The sequence below is a fragment of the Mustela nigripes genome, chromosome 8, assembly GCF_022355385.1.
Source record: "Mustela nigripes isolate SB6536 chromosome 8, MUSNIG.SB6536, whole genome shotgun sequence".
In the NCBI taxonomy this organism is placed as follows: domain Eukaryota; kingdom Metazoa; phylum Chordata; class Mammalia; order Carnivora; family Mustelidae; genus Mustela; species Mustela nigripes.
This window is the reverse complement of record NC_081564.1, coordinates 23233957-23252225: the sequence shown is the minus strand read 5'-3', so window position 1 is coordinate 23252225 and position 18269 is coordinate 23233957.

Sequence of the window (18269 nt, the reverse complement as noted above, 5' to 3'; positions counted from 1 at the left end):
GAGCATGAGGCTCTTTTTTTTCTTTCTTTAAGATCTTATTTATTTATTCCACATAGAGAGAGATTACAAGTAGGCAGAGAGGCAGGCAGAGAGAGAGGGGGAAGCAGGCTCCCCACTATGCAGAAAGCCTGAAGCAGGGCTCCATGCAGGGCTCAATCCCAGGACCCTGAGGTCAAGACCTGAGCCAAAGGCAGAGGCTTACCCCACTGAGCCACCCAGGTGCCCCAGAGCATGAGACTGCTCATCTTGGCATCATGAGTTTGAGCCCCACATTAAGTAGAGATCAATTAAAATAAAAACTTAAAAAATAGTGTTGTATGAAAATATATTAATACAGCAAGATAAATGCATTACATAAAGACATACATATAATTTTTGGAAAATGATAAATTATGAATAAATTTAACAAATCCTAACTATATAGAACTCTATGTATGTAAGCATTAAAAGTAAGTCTGTCCCCTAGCATCTGTTAACTAAAGGTTAACATCAGTTATCAGATATTAATTTCTGGTCCACACATAAAGAGTTAAGTAATGACCTATGTGGTATGAAGTGATGGCTTCTAAAGTCAGCTCACATTGGAAAATTTTATTACTGTCAAAATTTCATACAGTTCAATATACATGGTCTTAATATATACTATACCTTCTTTAGTAAGTCCACCTAGTTTTCCTAAGTGAGGAATAGATCACTTTTTTTTTCACTTGAGTATCAGTTTGCATTTAGGGGTCAAATTGAAACATATGTACACATAAATATACACACATCACATATATCTCTATACCTACATGTCTCTTATTAATCGCCAAACCCTTTGAGTTATATTTGGGTAATTTAAATTGAACTGTTTTTATCCCCACGTCTTTAGCACACTATAATGCTGCCTACACGAGTTGTGTCTTTCCACAGTGTCAGCCTTATTCAATCATAAAGCAAGGTTAACATGGTTAACATAATTGTTAACTGGCATTCCAAACTCAGTGGCATTTCAATAGGCATTTGGCTTCATACTACATCACATAAAGCAAAGCACGGTACAAAGTAACACAACAAACAAGATACAATAAGGAGTAAGCAGTTAATGAACCAAGCACAAAGTAAGTCCATGAGCATGCAGTTGAAATGAGGAGTTGGTCTTGTCCAGGTCCATTCTTGGGGGTTATTGCTTATTATGTTGAAACAGTGGAGGATCACTATTATGTTCAGAGATCAATAGAGTATAAAGTTTAGAAGAAGTTGCCTTTCAAATGCAGTCAGACATGGAAGGGTCAGCGTCTGGAATGTCTGACAGTTTCCTGCAAAAGTCCTCCCATTTTTAATAGTATCTAAAATCTATAAAGAACTTATCAAACTCAATACCCAAAAAACAAATAATCCAATCAAGAAATGGGCAGAAGACATGAACAGACATTTTTGTTGGCCAACAGATGGCCAACAGACACATGAAAAAGTGCTCCACATCACTTGGCATCAGGAAAATACAAATCAAAACCACAATGAGATACCACCTCACACCAGTCAGTATGGCTAAATTAACAATTCAGGAAACAACAATGTTGGAGAGGATGTGGAGAAAGGGGAACCCTCTTACACTGTTGGTAGAATGCAAGCTGGTGCAGCCACTCTGGAAAACAGCATGGAGGTTCTTCAAAAAGTTGGAAATAGAGCTACCCTACGATCCAGCAATCTCACTGCTGGGTATTTACCCTAAAGCTACAAATGTAGTGATCCAAAGGGGCACATGCACCCGCATGTTTATAGCAGCAATGTCCACAATAGCCAAACTATGGAAAGAACCTAGATGTCCATCAACAGACAAGTGGATAAAGAAGATGTGGTACATATACATACAATGGGATACTATGCAGCCATCAAAAGAAAGGAAATCTTGCCATTTGCAATGATGTGGATGGAACTAGAAGGTATTATGCTGAATGAAGTCAGTCAATCAGAGAAAGACAATTATCATATGATCTCTCTGATATGAGGAATTTGAGAGGCAGGGTGGGGGTGTGGAAGATAGGGAAGGAAAAAATGAAACAAGATGGAATTGGGAGAGAGACAAACCATAAGAGACTCAATCTCACAAAACAAACAGGGTTGCTGGGGGTGGTGGGGGTGTAGGGATAGGGTGGCTGGGTTATGGACTTCGTGGAGGGTATGGTGAGTGCTGTGAAATGTTTAAGCTTGATGATTCACAGACCTGGACCCCTGGGGCCAATAATACATTATATGTTAATAAAAAAAAATTCCCCCCCTTTTTAAAGGAATTTAATCAGTCCTGGATCTTTGCAGGCCACTTACCAGCTCTTGGTTCTTCCAGGCTCTCTGACTTTGCTGGTTATGAGTTCTGAGCGCTGTGAGTCTGTGCTGGTTTCAATGATGTCTGGTCCTACCTGCAACGCCCTTTGCTGCTTGTCCCTACTTAACATGAGTCACTCCTTGACATGAGTGGCTCCATCTTGCTCTGTACACCACATAAAAATGACAACATATTTTTCTGCAATTTACTTTCCTTAATATTTTCCCAAGTCCCTTCATGTAAAACCACCTTAGTACTTTCAATAACTATGTCATCACTCATGGGGCCACCATACTTTAACCACACTTTCCTTTGTTGATACCTTTCCACTATTTGCCATTTTTTGGTTATTATGAACAATGTTGTGTGAAAAGTAATAAAAGGAAAGTTCATATAGAGGCTGGAGGGGGCACTCTCAAGCCCTAACATTCCTCAACTGCAGACCCTACAAGAAGAGACACATCAATGCATGTGGATATTTCTTTACTATCCTTCGGGAGGAAGAAAGGCTTTCCTTCTCCCCTGGCAACAGCTGAGGCAATGAGAGACTGTCACAACTCAGCCAATGAAAAGCCACTATATTTGCAGCTCCCAGTTTACTCCAATGGACTTTTTGTTTATAACAGCCCCACCCATCTTCCCCTTTCCTCAATAACACAGCATTCCTCTCTTTTGTTCTGTGGATTTACTCGTGTGGTTTTGCTTTAGATTTCGTATTCCAGCTGCAGTTCTCTGTCTTCCCCAAATAAACCAATTTTTGCTGGTAAAATAAGTGGTTTTCTTTTTAAGGGGTTAAAGTTGTCATGAACATTCATTAACATATACATTTGGCTTTCTTTTATAAAATAATATTTTATGGTTTAAAAATAATGCAGATTTGTGGTTACATTTTTATTTATTTTTATTATTATTTTCTAAAAACGGTTTATATTTAGGGTGGAATGAATGGATTTTTTTAAAAAAAGTTGGCTCTATGCCCAACATGGGGCTCAAACTCACAACCCCAAGATTAAGAGTTGCATGCTCCATCTACTGAGCCAGCTAAGCAACCCTGTGGTTAAATTTTTAAAGAAAATTATAGAAAATATAACACATAAAGATGAAAATTTTAAAATCATCCTGAATTCCATCACCACAGTATACTGAGTCTCAGTTTTTAAAAATATTTATCTTACCAGAATTTGATAGAAAAAAAAGAACTGAAGTGAAACCAGTTTCCCTCACCCTCCAAAATCCTTCTATATTTAAAAAGAGATTGTGAAATAGTGAGAGTGGGAACCTTGTGTTTTTGATTAAACTTTTCTTAATAGGTATAACTAAACTTCCATGTAGTAAAACCTCATCACCTGCCAAATGAAAATCAGAAGACAACTGTCACTGTTCATTAGACAATAAACACACACATACACATTTAAAAAAATTATTGAACGGGACACAGATTAAAACCTGAACCCACTTGAAGAGAGTAATTGAGAAAGGCCGATCCAACAAAAGATCTAATAAAAGTGACAGATTGCTTTTAGAGAAGAAAAACAATAGACATCCTGTGAAAACATTTACTCGTGCTATCTATTTTAAAGCCAACAAAGTTAATTGTAGATTCAGATTATTAATCTCACTCCTCTCTCAATTTTTTTGTCCTATAAGGGGGTGGGCAGTTTCATACTTGTTTAAAATAACAAACAACACCTTGCTAAGTTTGAACATGTACATTCAAGCACCTCTACTCAATGACCTGAGGCCCAACAGAATCTTGTTTTGACATCGTGGACTTGCTTGAAAGCAGGTTCCTACCCTCAGTGACATAGAACTTAAAGGTGACCACTTGCAAACATGGTTTGACAAGATGCTTTGTGAGCTAGCTAAAGACCACATAGCAGTATCTTGCCTTATTTGAGGCACTCTTTTTCCCCCTCCTTTTTACTTACTTTGAATTTTTGCTCAGAGAGACTTATGAAACTTGCATTTGAGTGACATGACTCTCCTTTGCCAAGAAGGCAATAAAGTCAGCTTTGTTTTAGATGATTTGGCGATTTTTGTTTAAATTTTGTTAAATTTTGTGAATTTTGTTTAAATCACAATCAGTTGTCCAAAATCATGTGCATTTTAGCCTGATCATGATTTTCTGACATAGCCATATCTCCCCAGCTTTTCTAACTGCACTCTCCCTTTCTAGCAGTCAGAACTTTTTTTTTTTTTTTTTAAGATTTTACTTATTTATTTGACAGAGAGAGATCACAAGTAGAGAGAGAGGCAGGCGGAGAGAGAGAGAGAGGAGCAGACTCCCTGCTGAGGAGAGAGCCCGATGCGGGGCTCGATTCCAGGACTGTGAGATCATGACCTGAGCTGAAGGCAGCGGCTTAATCCACTGAGCCACCCAGGCGCCCTGATTTTACTTATTTATTTAAAAGAGAGTGAGGGAGAGCATGACTGGGGTGAGGATCAGAGGAAAAAACAGACTCTTCACTGAGCAGGGAGCCTGATGAGGGGCTCCATCCCAGAACCCTGAGATCACAACCTGAGTAGAAGGCAGACACGCAACCAACCAAGAGGTGGTACACCAGTCAGAGAGTCCTTTATCTTCACTTCATTTTTAATTATTTTCAGGTTTTTACTTACTCAATTTGTACAATGATATCTATTTCATTCATATAGTTTTTGTCCCAGAAATGTCTAATATTCAATTCTCATCTTGACAGATTGTATTGTAGGTCTGCTGATCTATTAGGTTGGAATTTTTTCAAACTTTTTCATGCTTTAGTTCCACTATTTCTTTTTTTTTTTTCCTTCTAGTCTTTTCCCTGGACTCCTTTATTAGTTTGTTGGAGTACATCCTCAAATAGTTTTTTTTCAGAAAGGGTGTATGAGAGGAAATTTTGGAGTCCCAGTCTGTCTTCAGATACTTTCTTTTATCCTCACATTTGCTTAACAGTATGGCTGGAGATGGACTTTTCATTCAAAATAATTTTCTCTGTACGGAGCTTCATGTAACAGAATTTTCTTTTTTTTTTTTTAAAGATTGTATTTATTTATTTGACAGACAGAGACCACAAGTAGGCAGAGAGGCAGGCAGAGAGAGAGAGAGGAGGAAGCAGGCTCCCTGCTGAGCAGAGAGCCCGATTCGGGGCTCGATCCCAGGACCCGGGGATCATGACCTGAGCCGAAGGCAGAGGCCTAACCCACTGAGCCACCCAGGTGCCCCAGAATTTTCATTATTTTAACAATAGGTATCAGAATTCATTTAAGGGAGGGTACTGTTTAAAGGATGGGAAAATATACACTGATAAGTTCTTGTAGGTAGAGGAGGAGGGCAGGAATGTTTTGGAAAACCCAGGGGAAAAAGGAAATCAGCCATAGTGTTCATTAGGAGACAAGGCCGGGGGTTGAACTGGTTCCAAGAGAGCAGAGGCTTGGAGACAGTGTCTAATGCCCAGGATGTAGTAGAATATGTGACTGTTATGGTGCTTTTCAAAAACTATGTCCACAAATTCTTTAATACTCCTCTCTTCAAAAGATAGAGCTTAGCTCCCCTTCCCTTAAGTGTGAACTAGATTTGGTGATTTGCTTCTAATGAATAGAAAAGAAATAGAGGTAATGATGTGTGACTTCAGCACTGTGGTTTCTGTCTTAATGCCTTTGAGAGGATTGCCCCTTTCTCAGAATTCTTGCTCTGGGGGAAGCCAGCTATCAAATAGAAGTGGTGATTGTTCTGAGACTGCCATGCTGAGGGGAAGGCCAAGCTCGGCATGTGGAAAGGGAGCATCAGGAAAGATGCCCAAACTTCCTCCAGCCATATGACTGTTCTTAGCTCAGGTGCCATGCATAGATATGAGGGAGGCATCTTGGTCATTCTTATCCCAGAAGATACATCATGGAGAACAACTGAGGCCCCAGATATATGGCCTTGGATAAGCTGTCCTGGCCATCTGTAGCCATCTAAGGCATTCCCACTGGTGTCCAGGATATCGAAGCACACAGATGGTCATCCATACTGTCTTCTGCCCAATTCTGACCCTAAAGAATTGTGAGTATATTAAATGGTTGTCATTTTATGCCACAGAGTTTTGGTATGTTATTTAATAATAAACAAATGGAAGAATCCCTAGTTACAAATGTTTAACTCAGGCATTATTTTTATTTTTATTTTTTTAAAAATTTTTTGAAAGATTTTATTTATTTATTTGACAGACAGAGATCACAAGTATGCAGAGAGGCAGGCAGAGAGAGAGGAGGAAGCAGGCTCTCCGCTGAGCAGATAGCCCAACGTGAGGCTTGATCCCAGGACCCTGGGATCATGACCTGAGCTGAAGGCAGAGGCCCCAACCCACGGAGCCACCCAGGCGCCCCTCAGGCATTCTTTTTAAAATAAGAGTTATTTATTTTAGAGTGAGAGTGAGCAGGGAGGGGAGGGAGAGAGGGAGAAAGAACTCAAGTAGACTCCCTGCCGAGTGGGTAGCCTAATGCAGGGATCAATCCCATGACCCTGATATCATGACCTGAGCTGAAATCTAGAGTAGGATGCTCAACCAACTGAGCCACCCAGGTGCCCCTAACTTAGGCATTCTTGAAAGAATCTTTATTAAACATTTTTTTAAAGTGAAAAAAACACCTGTTTGTTGTATCACATTCAAATACAGAAGTATTATTTAGTGTTGGGACCTTATGGCACTTACCTCCATGACTTCAGTACCTAGTTTAGGGCCTGGACTTCCAGAAGCATGATAAAGTCTACTGGATGAATAATTCTTGCCTTCCTTTTCCCATCTCCTTCCTTACCACCTTCCCTCTCACATTTTTAAAAATAATTTTATTTATTTGGGAGAGAGACAGAGGGAGAGAATGAGCAGAGTGAGGGGCAGAGGGAGAAGTAGACTCTTCCCTGAGCAGGAAGCCTGATGCAGCGCTCCATCCCAGAACTCCGGGATCATGATCTGAGTGGAAGGCAGATGCTTAACCGACTGAGCCACCCAGGCGTCCCTCCCTGAAAGTTCTGAAATGGTATGCCAGGGGTCATTTTAGCTGCTCTGGGGGGTCAGGAGATAACCAGGCCTCAGGGATAGTGGGCTGGCCAGGTCTCAGGAGGAAGGGTGCTGGCTTCCCCTATTCCAAGCCTGTGTGAGCACCCCTCTTGATTGGAGGTTAGGTTGTAACTTACACAACTGAACTCTGCCAATAAGTCCAAAAGTAACAACTTTGGGGATATGGCAGCACAACTATAATGTTATGAGGCATGTGAAGGGGGAGAAATTTCTGGGACCAACAAGATATCTGGCCTTGGGCATGTCATCTATTCTCTGGCCTCAGTTTCCTCTTTCTCAGTCCCCTTTGCCAAAGCCTAGCCTGGGAAAAACCTGAGGTCATTAAAAGTAGGGTCTGGCAACAACCCCAAATCCCAGGAACAAGTTCACCCCTCTGATGCTTCAGATTCTTTAGAAATTGTGAGCTGACACGGTGGAAAGGACAAGTTACAAAACAGTCTGTACAGAGTGTTCTCTGTTTGTAACTTTATCCAGTCTCTCTACGTAGAACCCAAGTTGGGGGAGGCGGTTTGCCAATATGTTATCTGTGGTTATTTGAGGGGGTGGGAGGAAATTATTGCTGGTAATTTTTATTTTCTTTTTGGTGTGCCTCCAAATGTTCTACAATAAATATCTATTACCTTTCATAATCAAGATATTAAAAAATTTTTTTAAATAGGCAGTTTGGCATGAAGTGGTGAAAAAGAGCAGAATTATCCATACAGCCTTGTTAGCGGAGATTGTGGGGTTTTCTAATGTATTAGCTTTCCATTGCTGTGTAACAAATGACTTAGGGGCTTAGAGCAGCACACATTTATTATCATACAGTTTGTGTGGCTTGGGAGTCCAGGCATAGCTTGGACTCTCAAGGACTTACAAAGCTCCAGTCAAGGTGTTGGCCAGACTGCATGCTCATCAGGTGGCATAAATGGGGAAGAACCTGTTTCCAAGGTCATTCAGGTTGGCAGAATTGAGTTCCTTGTGGCTGTAAGATGGAGGGCCCAGCTTCTTCCTTTCTTTGGAAACTACCCTTCTCTCCTAGAGGCTGCCCATGGTTTCTTGCCATGTGGACTTTCCCAAGATGGCCACTTACTTCAACAACTCAGCAAGGAAGAGTCCTATATAATACAATGTAGTCATAGAGGGACAGCCTTTCACTTTTGCCAGATGTTATCGGTTGGAAGCAAATCACAAGTTTCACCTCAGGGGAAAGTCCAACTCTGGCAGAATGATTACTCAAAGGTGATGTTATGGACTGAGTGTTTGTGTCCCCAAAGAATTCATGTTGAAGCCTTAACTCCCAGCATGTCTATGTTTGGAGATATGAAATCATAAGGGTAGGGCCTTCATCTGATAAGGACTAGTGTCCTTATAAGAGGAAGCACCAAAGAGCTGACTCTCTCCTCTTACACACACACTGAGGAAAGGCCATGTGAGGATGGAGCAAGAAGTAGCCATCTGCAAGCCAGGAAGAGAGCCCTCACTAGAAACCACATTGGCAGGTCACCCTGATCACAGACTTTCAGGCTCTAGAACTGTGGGAGAATAAGTTTTTGTTGGATGAACCATCCACTCTGTGGTATTCTCTTATGGCACTTGGAGCTAAGACACGTGAGTGCCTGCAAGCACTGATCATGGTGGGGGCACCTTAGAGATTTTCTGCCACACTTAATATTGTGAGGTTGGCTGGAATATCAAGTAGAAATTCTGAAAGCTTCCAAGTAACAAACAAGGTGTTAAAAAAATGTAGATTGTCCCCACAGTTTTTCATCTTAGGCCAGTGTGTGGCCTGGTAAGTTTCAATGAGCTCTTCCATGATGATTCTAATGAGGGACTAGATGGCCCACAGTTGAAGGATAGAGTCCAACAGCTTCAAATCCCTAGCCTTGCCACTTCCTACCTATAGAACCTTAGATCAGTGACTCCTCCATCCAGCCAAAGTTTCTTAATCTGATGTGAAGTGGCAAGTTCCTAAAATTATAAAACACCCTCCGGCATTGGCAGTTCCTTTCCCTAGCCAAGCCCCAGCAAAAGGAGGCTGGAATTTCTATCTTATACCCGTATCCCCATGCCCTTAAGGTTTGGGGCATGGAAAATTTGAAATCAGAAGGGGGGCAGGATTTGGAGAATGTTCAAAATGGAGGTGACCTGGGTCTTGCTTGTCCTTACATTGTTCCTTCAGGGCTTGGCGTGGGAGGGTGCTGAAATATACCACTGGCAGTGAAGAAGATGAAGGTCCAGGTATAGGTCTGGGGTACTGAAGGAAGGGCCAGAGTCCCTGGACACCAGAAGGAAAAGTAGTCCTTGGCCAAAATGTCCATGAGCAGGCAGAGGAGCCTCCATGTGGGGCCAATTTTCTGACATCACAAAGAGTCCCTGGCTGGGGGTGGGGATGTGTGTGGGCAAGTTGCCTTCAGGGCAGTATTAATATAGAATGATAAGGAATGATAATAATATAGAATGATAAAGAATTATAGAATGGTAAAGGCATGAGAAGAAGGTTATGGAATAAAACACACCATAAAGGTGTCAAATGGGATGATGCATGTAAATTGCAGAGCACAGTACCTGGCACATACATAAGGATTTTTTATTTTTAAATGGAAGTTATTGTCCTATTATATCAAAATCTCCTAGTTTGAGTGCCTATAATGCCTCTATTGTTTATCCGCCATTGTGGATCCCACTGTTTTTCAGGCTGATAGAGATTCGTCATGTAGAAGATGGGGTTTTGGTTAGAAATCCAGGTAGAAGACCACCTACAAGTGGAGGGACTCTGATTTTCCTCCATAATGACTGGAATATTAATGGAACATAATGACTGGGTATCAACAGAGTTAACAGGCAGAAGCCTTAGCTCCATTCTTAGCATGAATAAATGATAATTATTACTACATACGGTAATATTGATATCAAGTGTTGTCTGGAACTGGCAGACTGGGTGGCATGGATGTGTTTCAGACTGTTAACCAAGGGGTATTTGAAGGAAATATACCACCAAAACCAGATTCTTGGGCATTGGGCCTGCATGCCATACTTAGGCCCCGCACTTAGGACCTCATATTTAGAAGAGCTCTGTGCTCAGAAAGGCCTCACATTTGGTTTAATGATCTACTGCCACCATCTTGAAATTCTTAACAATTTTTGAACAAGGGCCTTTGCCTTTTCATTTTGCACTGAGCCCCACAAATTATGTAATTGGTCCTGTAACACCAGGTCTTGAGTAAAGTTCATAGTAACAACCTGTACATAAAGTTTTCGAATTTCTTTTCTTTTTTTTTTTTTAAATATTTTATTTATTTATTTGACAGAGAGAGATCACAGTAGACAGAGAGGCAGGCAGAGAGAGAGAGAGGGAAGCAGACTCCCTGCTGAGCAGAGAGCCCGATGCGGGACTCGATCCCAGGACCCTGAGATCATGACCCGAGCCGAAGGCAGCGGCTTAACCACTGAGCCACCCAGGCACCCAAGTTTTCGAATTTCTTATAGCTGTTTTTCTTGAAGGAGTATTTATCTATCTTGAGCACCTTCCTCCATTATGAAATTTCACAAGGGAGGGGTAGAAGGTGGACACCAAAGAATTAGAGAAAGGGGGAGGAGCCAGAACTGTGGAGAGTATATGAGGATTTCCTCCATATTAACTTGGTGGTACCCATGGATGGGTAAAAGGAAGTAGCTGGTTTCTTGTAAGGCCCATGTGTGGGGGAACATGGAAGATTGACTCAAATTTTCTAAGTAGAAGAAGACCAAGCAATGAGAAGAGCAAGGGAGGGGGGAACAAGTAGGTTCTGCTTCTTCTTTTTAGGCTGTTAGGCCTAAGGACAAGCACAGAAAGTAAAGCCAAAAGTATCTACTTATCACAAAACAGGTTCACATAGGAAAGGCTAGGCTCTGGAGGGCAGAATATGATTACAGCAGAGTTCTTTGCCTTAAAAGAGGGAACTGGGAGAGGTATCCAGGCAAAGAGCCATAAACACAGCCTGAGCCCTTGTTCCCTTTTTGGGTGTCCAAGGCATGAGGAAACAGCAATCCATTTGGCGAAGTGCTAAGAACAACTTGGTATCAACTTGCTTCTGAGCCAGGGCCAAAGATGCCTGCTATTATAGAAGTTTCTTGAAAATTTTCCACATTTACTTTTTTTTTTTTTTTAAGATTTTATTTATTTATTTGACAGAGGGAGATCACAAGTAGGCAGAAACAGAGAGAGAGGGGGAAGCAGGCTCCCCACTGAGCAGAGAGCCCCCCTCCCAACTCGGGGCTCGATCGCAGGACTCTGAGATCACGACCCGAGCAGAAGGCAGAGAGGCTTTAACCCAGTGAGCCACCCAGGCGCCCCTCCATATTTACTTCTGACTACTGCAAGTTTTCCTGTTATTAGAGAAAATGAAACATCTCAAAGTGGTTATGGCGGGGGGTCTTGCTTTAGACCAGGAAGTGATGGGAAGAAGTCATGCAAACTACTTATATCCTCTGTAGGGACCACAAGGAGGTCTGAGTGTCTCCTGCCACAGGCTGCCTTTCACGGAGACCCCAGCTGGGCCCTGCCTCTGGGGCTGGCTTCCGGGGTTGTGAGACAGCTCAGTGGTGGTGGTGGTGGGGGTAGATGTGTGTGTGTGTGGCCTTGGACTCTGATTTTATGCTTGTTTTGTCTTATACTCTTCAAAATTTCTCATGTAACTTAAATGATCACACTGTAAAACAAATAGTGTAAAATACATACAGGAATATACTGCAGCATAATTGTGCTGGTCACAAGATAACTAAAGGTTTATTTTAAAATGTTCTGAAGATGGGACAGAAGTTGAATACCATCTTGGGGACGGTTGTTATTGTCTTTTGACCATGTCAGGGAGTCTTCGTGGTAAGAGTGGAATGGGGTTGATGATCCTCCTGTCACCCCCTCCTTTTCTTGCATCAACTCCACAGTCTTTGAAGCACTAATCTGCGTATGTCTTCTGGCTCCTGGACCTAGAACAGCATCTGAACTTGAATACTTTCTCCAGGAAAACTCTTTTCTCCCCAAATCCATGTAGTCCTAGGAATCTTCTGACCTTGAGAAATCAAGAATTCCTGTTCAAAGCAGCCAGGCATTGAATCAGGCAAATAAGGCTAGGATGTTTCTGTTTGTTGCTGTTGCCTCAGAAGAATGACAGTGATGAGGCTGGGTACCCCAAGGTCCCTCAGTGCTTACCACTTGAGGAAATATGGCTCTGGTCCATTTCCATGTCCTAATGACTAAGTCTGATTCCAGTTACTTTCTTTAACACTCAAAGTCCTGGCATTTCAGGATGGTGACCTGGAAGAAAGCCATAGGTCTTCCAGGATTTTCAGAATTACACCTGAACAGAAAGATCTCTTTTATTTTTGTTGGTGTGAAGGACCAGGATTCTTAACTCTTGTGACTTAAACTGGTTTTCTTTTTTTAAAACAAGCAGCAGTTTGGAGTGCTGAGTCTCAATGTGAAGTCAAAAAGTGGTGAGCCACTCATCTGTCTGGAGCATGCCCAGATTGGCCACCTGCTCTAACAGAGATGAGGAAGGACATGTTTCTATCAGTGAAAACTGACCTCCTTAATCCAGGCTTCCTGTCACATTTGCTAACAGGCCAGTTGGCACAGGTGGCATCTAAGGACCTCAGCCCACAAGAGAAATGGAATGTGACATGTTTTGCTGCCATCAGCACTCCCAAGGCTGATGGGGTAAATAAGGAATTGGTTTTTCTTATAAAAGAGATGAATATGATGGCAAGTTGAGGTTAAAAAGATGGCAAGGGAATAGCTAGCTGGCTGAGCTGAGAGGCTTCCAGGGTATTATTGTCGTCATATTATTGCTAACAACAACTGCCATTTATGAAGGGCTTATTAGGTGCCAGGCAGTGTGCTCAGTACTATGTGTTCATTCTTTCTCCTAATCCTCACATTCTTTGAGATAGGGCCTGTAGCTACTCCTCCTTTTCTGAATAAACTGGTTCAGAGAGGTTAAGTAGCATGCCAGTGTCTTCGGCTTTGCCAATGCAGAAATTTCTGTGGCTCTGTCTACTGGAGTTAACAGGTTCTAAGTTTCTTTCTTTCTTTTTAAAAAGATTTTACTCATCTGAGAGAGCAAGTGAGCATGAGAAGGGGGAGGGTTAGAGGGTTAGAGGGAGAAACCAAGTCGCTGCTGAGCAGGGAGCCCAATCTGGGGCTTGATTCTGGAATTCTGGGATCATGACCTGAGCTGAAGGCAGATGCTTAACTGACTGTGCCACTCAGGTGCTCATTGATCTCATACTATTTTCTAACATTTACTATGTGTCTGGTGCTAGTAATAAATTGATATGGGATGGTTCAGTCAGGACTGTTTCATGAAACGAGAAGACAACTCAAATTGAATAGGTGAAAGTTAGATTTACTGGCTTGCAAAAAAGGTCCAGGGTTAGTTTAGCTTCAGGTATGGCTAGACCCAGGTGACAACAATGTCTTTAAGGATTCTCCTTGTTAGTCCTCTGTGCATGTTCCATTCTGACAGGTGATCTCCTATGGTAGTGAGGTTGTTACCAACAGTACTAGACTTGTAGCCTTACAGTTCTAAATTCAGTGAATTAAAAGCAAAAACAAAAGCCTTTCTCAGTTGTTTATACACCCCCACTCTCTCACCTATCAGAATTAACATAGTTTGTATAAGATTGGTTTGGCTTAGATCCTTTCCGTTACCCCTTATCTAAATACCTTCACCAAGAACTGCAGGGCTCTGGTCGGTCAGTCAGTTACAGGCTTGCCCTGGAGCCACAGGTAGCATACAGACAGAAAATGGAAGAGGGAAAATCAAAAGAAGTGAAGATGGGTAGTGGGAATACAAAAGCAATAGGTGTCCATAGCAGTGGTAACTCTGGGAGTGGGAACTCGGGGCATCTGAGTAATAAAGCCAACTGATTAATTTCCGATGGGAGATATATGCCGTTTCATGGTGCAGCCAGTCTTCCACCTAGGGAACTGCACTTCTGTTAGTCCAGCTAGTCCAGCTAGCAGTCCAGGCTCCCTCAGTAGCATAAAATTAGAACAATGGAATAAGATGTTCCTAAGAAATATTCCTGACAAAGTGTTTGTGGGCAGATTAGTTTCAGCTGTGAAGGACAGAAAACCTCAAATACCAATTATGTTAAGAGGATAGAAGTTTCTCTTATAAACCACGTCCAGAGGTAATCAGTGCAGACCTGGTATGGTGGTTCTTTACACACACCTCCTTCTCCTTCATGGTCCGACTATGACATGCTCAGGTTTTAACCTCCAAGCCCACATTATACTCAGCTGAATGGAAGAAAGAGATGGGCACACACTTTTAAGGACAAGTTGCAGCAGTTGCTCATGCCCCATTGGCCAAAATGTAGTCAGTGGGTTACACTTATATGCGAGGGAGGCTGGGAAATGTGTTTATTCTGAGAAGAATAGATACAGGGAGAAAGCCAATCTTTGTCAGAAAGTAGCACCCCAATGTATAGCTCTTTGCTGTAGAGTGGCCTATCCAAAGGCTAAAGACCAGTCACCTGAAAACCAAGCACCTTCAAAAGGCAACTCTAAGGGGTGCCTGGGTGGCTCAGTGGGTTAAAGCCTCTGCCTTTGGCTCGGGTTATGATCTCAGGGTCCTGGGATCGAGCCCTGCATCAGGCTCTCTGCTCAGTTGGGAGCCTGCTTCCTCCTCTTTCTCTCTGCCTACTTGTGATCTATCAAATAAATAAATAAATAAAATCTTAAAAAAAAAAAGGCAACCCTAAGTATGTAAGACCTAACTAACCATTACTCTTTGTTCTTTTTATCACTCTTCTATTAGCATATTCTAATGAGAAAATGTCCAATTGCAATTTAATTGTTTCTTTAAAAATATTTAAATTTAGAAATGAGTAAATTTTCTTAAAAAAAAAAAAAAAGGTGTGTGCTTCCCATGACTAGTGAAACAATGCCAGTATATATATTTAGTTTCCTTAAACTCTTCAGTTTACTCCACAGTTTACTCCAGAGTTTACTCTGTGTCCACCTTTCATGATCATTCCTTGACATATTTGTAGGTTTTATTTTCACCAAAATGGGTTCACAATATATGTTACTCCATAACTTTGTCTTTTCACTTAAATATATCATGGACATGCCACAGATTAAGACCTAGAGGTCTGATTCATTCTTTTCAATAGCTGTATTAATACTCCAGCTTGTAGTTGTCCTATAAATGATTCAATCACTCCCTTTGATGGACTGTCAAGCTGTTTCCATTTTTCTGCTACCACAGGCCATGTTACAGCAAACTTCTTGCATTAATGTCCTTGTATCTCAGTGCTTTTAGTTCTTTGAGATTCAATCCTTCGAAGTGGAACTGCTAGGTTTAAAGATGCATTTAAAATTTGTAATTGCTATGGCCAGATCACCTTTTTAAGACTGCAACAATCCACATTCCCACCAATACTGTACAAAACTTTTTGTCGCTGTTTGAAATTTTGCATGATAGGTGACCTGGGGGACCCTGTTTTGAATTACATCTCCCTGCCCATGTGTACACTTGATCTGCTTTCATATGCTTATTGATTTGCCAGGGAGAAAAATGGTTTGAAGTATGGACTCAAGAGTCAAACCACTTGAGTTTGTGTCATATCACAAAACACGTGACCACCTATTGCAGGACTTGGACAAGTTACTTTATTTTTCTGAGCCTGTTTCCTTAGCTGTACAACAGGGATAATATTACCTATCTCCAAGGGTAAGTTGTATTAAATAATGCTTATAAAGTGCCTGAAACAATGTCTAGCACATAGCAAGGTCTAAGTAAGTGGTTAGTGACAATTATTGTTGATGTTTTAGATTTCTTGAGTTGCCTATTGGATGTTCTTTATTGGGATGATTGTTTTGTAGTAATCATTTTGTAGGAGCTCTCTGTATATTAATCATCAATCTGTCTTATGTTGGAAATTTTTCATGTGTCTCTCATGTCTTTTATAGAATCAAGATTTGTTTTCCCCAAATTTGTTTATGTAGTCAAGTATGTCTACAATTTCCTTGAGAACTTCTAGATTTTGTTTTGCTTATGGTCCCCATTGTATGATTATAAAGTCTCCTAAAAATTCTTCCAATATTTCATTTTACCATTTGAATTTGCAGTCCCTTTAGTATTGTCTATGTTGTGAGGCAGGAATCTTGTTGCTCTTGAGGCACTTACTGTAGATCTATTCATATAGCAGTAACACATATCAGATTTAATTTAGAATCTTCATGAAAAGAGAAACTTGGAATCCTGTTCTCATATGAAATATTATAGGAAACGCCAATATACAAAATTTGAGCTGTTTGAAGTGGTGAAAGGCTTGAGTCAGATAATGAAGAGCCTTGTAAACAAGTATAAAGTTTCAGAATAATAGTTTAGATTTTATTCTGAAACAATGGGGGACTGTTCAAAGGTCTTAGGCAGGGGAGTAACACAATCAGATCTGGGTATCAAAGATTACTCTCGTGGCTCTGCAAAGAACAGATTACAGTAGGACAGCAGTAGAGGCAGTGACACTAGAATGGCATCCTAACAGTCCTAGCAATAGATACCCTGGACAAAGCTGACAAATTGTAGATTGTTTTAAGGTATATTTACATGATACACCTTAATGACTAATATGGATGTTTGGGGTGACAGAAAAGAGAAGGAAGTGACAATAATTCCTGTGTTCTAGTCCATGGAGGGCGGAGCCATTTGTCAAGAAAAGAACACTAGAAGAAAGATTTTGAGGGGAAAATGATGGGGTCAGTGTGAATTATCTGTTCATCAAGCAAGGGGATATCTATATGACAGGTGGACATTCAGATCTCAAGCTCAAGAAATATATCTGGGCTGAAAATAGGAATCCGAAATTACCAACATAGTTGGAAACCAAAGCCATAGGAATGGGGAATTCTTCATAGTAGGCGAAGAAGACCCAAGACACAGGAGGGACACTGAATCTGTTGGCCTCCTCTGACTGTAAGTTAACAAAAATTGGCCCTGGCTACCAGGCCTTTGTATATGGTTGTAAAGGGATACTGTTTACAGCCATATATATCATGATGTCTGCACAGCTGATGCAATTTACTGGAAGGACAGCAAGGCAGTTTACAAAAATTTTAGAAGCTTAACATTTAAGAAAATCAGGAATCTGGGTAACTGAGGAAACCTCAGTAACATGAACTCAAATGTCATTTACATATTATGTTCTGGTAGCATGGGAGAGGCGCAGCTTCACAAAATGAGCTGCTGTTCTCAAAGGAGGGGGAAAAGACACCTGTTGGGTAAATTCAACCACCCATTACGTTCTATCCCTTTGCTGCCCAGGACATGCATTCTTCAATGTGAATAATTTTACAAATACTTCCGTTCAACATACTGTAGAAAATGTTTTATTCTTCTTCCCAAGGTGAGAACTTAAAATTTCTGGGTAATACTGTCCTTTTAGTTCTTAAATCATACCTTGCATATGCATCTGTTAGCATTTTTAAGCATCAACACACCTGTATTAGTGAGCAGATTACTGCCTGTAGAATGGCTTCCTTATCCATTTCAAATTGTCCTACTGTCAACAGATACTTCGATATCCACATTTTGCCTCAAGAGGCACATGCTTCTGAATGACAAGGGAGAAGTACCTTTACTGGCCCCTTTGCCAATATAAATTGCTTATTCCCACTACCCTGGGATACAAAGCAAGTTTTTGCTGCCTCTAGTTAGACTCAATTCCAGACCTTCCATGTTTCTAAAGGTCTGAAGCCCATTTAACTCTCCGGTATCAATTTCTGTTATCAGTCATTTGGCTGTAAGCAAGAGAAATCTGCTTTGGCTAACAAATGAAAAGGGAATGTATTTTAAGGATAAATGGTAGTCTACAGAATCAAAGGAAAATTTGGATAACTAGGCCTTCACAACCAGAACCAGGGCACCATGGGGGATGTCCTTGCACCAACTCTG